Source organism: Pundamilia nyererei, unplaced genomic scaffold (genome assembly GCF_000239375.1).
Source record: "Pundamilia nyererei isolate P.nyererei 1_Seehausen unplaced genomic scaffold, PunNye1.0 scaffold00046, whole genome shotgun sequence".
Lineage (NCBI taxonomy): Eukaryota > Metazoa > Chordata > Actinopteri > Cichliformes > Cichlidae > Pundamilia > Pundamilia nyererei.
The window spans coordinates 1,836,301-1,838,939 of record NW_005187447.1 but is presented as its reverse complement, the minus strand read 5'-3'; positions in this window follow the sequence as shown (position 1 = coordinate 1,838,939).

The following is a 2,639-nucleotide window of genomic DNA, read 5'->3' as shown; positions in this document are numbered from 1 at the left end:
AAGGATATAGCTGCAACACAACAGTCCTGTGATTGTATATTGAAAGAAGAATATCTGATCCATTATTTTAGGACAAAACTTTAAATGCCGTTTATTGATCTTGATCAGGGAACTAAAAGAGTTCAAAAACTCCTGATGAGAGACATTAAATGGCCCTGCTTTGTTTTGTTTATCCGGCTAAGTTGTCACACCATTTTAAGATGTAATTATTTCTATCTCAATTTTGCATAGAAACCTAATTATTCACTGAGATATAAATTAGATTCCACATTCATGGAGACCATGACCCCGCAAACTCCTGCAGGATACTATTCAGGGGCAAGCCTCTTTCTCTCCCCTGCTCTGAGATGGAGAGTAGCCACTGCAGCTGCTATTCACATCAACCAGATAATTGTTAATGAAAAGTCATTGGATGGCATTATGTTGTCCACGGGATCATTGTTCATTTCCCCCCATCGCCACTGAGATCTATATGGAGAACCAGAGTGTTTCCTTTGAGTTTTGGTATTCAGGATCTGTTGCCTGGAAACTAATAAAGGGGCAAATCATCGACTGTATTGGCCAAGATGGGCCGCAGACTGGCCCTGCACAACAATGCAAGGTTTGTAAAAAGGCGTTGAAACAAGTTAATGACGCTTGTTGAACAAAACATTAATGGACTTCTTCACGGTATAATATGGCATGAGATGCGAGGTGAATGGGGAGGACTTTAGCTGCGCACTTTAATAAGTTTGTGTGTTTTTACTACTGGGAGGAGCTGGATATGCACACATACACACTCACCTATTTGATGAACTTGATACTAGAAATTTTGTGCGGGACTGAAAAGAAAAAACAAACTTGCACCTATCTCAGAAGGGATTTAACTTAAAAAAAAAATCCCCCTCTTTTAATTTTAATTTTCAAGTCATTGAATGGGCCGTTGATTAATTGCCCATCAGCATGATTTGAAAAGGGGTTGAATAGTGGAGGGTACTGCTGCACTAAAGGCGCAAAACGTTAGGGAGAAAGAAGAGGCAAAGTGGGAGGTGGGGCCTCGGGAGTTGGACACATTTCTCATTTTTAATCTAACATTTAAACACCCAATAATATTGCACCGGCCCCATTTACTGCACCGACTTCTTAACCGAAGCGGACAAAAAAAATGCACTGCAGCCCTGTCACCCCGAGCAGAATAAAGGGAATCAAAGGATTTTTCCCTTAAATGGACTAATTTTCTCCTTGAATTATGAAAGTAATGGCTAGGTAACAGCCTGTGCTCAGTACCCGACGGCTTAATGCTTCCTAAATCCTTCCACGTGGCTCCACTAGTCCTGGCAATTAGGACTCATTATAGCCTCATAAAGGATCTCATTTGTAGGATTACTTAATAGACAATGAAATTTTATCGTGCAAAATTATGGAAAAATAATATTAGACCTCGCATGGTGAGGCGAGGGCGCGCGCCACGCATCATTCCGCTTGGTTTACTTTCTCTCTCCCGTCCTCTCTCTGGTTCAGGACTGTTATCTGTACCATAACAACTGCGCGTCTTCCTTGTCAAACGCTGAATTCGCTTTATTAGAGCAATTACTGTCTGTGTGACTGACATGTCTGTTTTTATCTTTATTATGGTTGGATTTTAAAGATTTTGTAATTCTCTCAAAGAGTGCATTGAAAGTCACAGCTGACTAAGTGCTTCAGTTGCCTTGTTTGTTGTAAACATGTGTGTTTGCTCTGCGATGATGAGTTTCATACAGCAGGTTTTTCAAGAAAAAAATGGTGACAAATAACTTTTTAAAAGTTGGAATCCACATGAGGCTATTTCTATTTTTTTTTTCTTTTTGGCCTTATTTGTTTTGCTACAGACAGCGGACAACTTAATATCTGCGGTGTTGTACCTGTACCGTCTGCACCTTAACCCCGCTGACGGCTCACATATGAAGGTTCGAGGCGTTACTTGGCAGATGAAAGCAGAAGCTAAACCTACCGGTGACCCGCCTGGGGATCAAACTCGCTAATTATTGTCACAAGATGAGGGATTAACGCATTTCTGAAATAGCTGCCTGTTTACCCCCGCACAGACTGGCCATTATAAACACTTTCTAATTGAATCCTAATCGCCGTCAAATAACCCCAGTCCAGACTCGCCATGAGTTCATAATTCTTTAATTGCTAGAAGTGAAACCTGGACCAACCGGATTCAATGCACGATGAGTCTGCAAAGCAATTATTGCTCATGGTCGCGTGGACAATTCCTTAAATCTCATTTGCGAACTATCAATCCTTAGCCTTGGACATATATCGTTCATTCCTATGTCAGACTTATCAGTAATTTAAAAGAATGTGAATAAACCAGTAACTGACTGCAGGTCAAATTTAGAAAAAAAAAAAGAAAAAGAAAAGAAGAGTGAATCGCGTATGTAAAGCACGTTTTGTCAGAAATTTGAAGTGTTATGGATACTAAACAATCTATTTATATAGTTGCAGGTGTTTCCAAACAGCTGTTCAGTAGTGACAAGTTTGAATTTTCAAATCTCACCAGCACGTTTTAAATGTTCGCAATATCTATCTATCTATCTATCTATCTATCTATCTATCTATCTATCTATCTATCTATCTATCTATCTATCTATCTATCTATCTATCTATCTATCTAT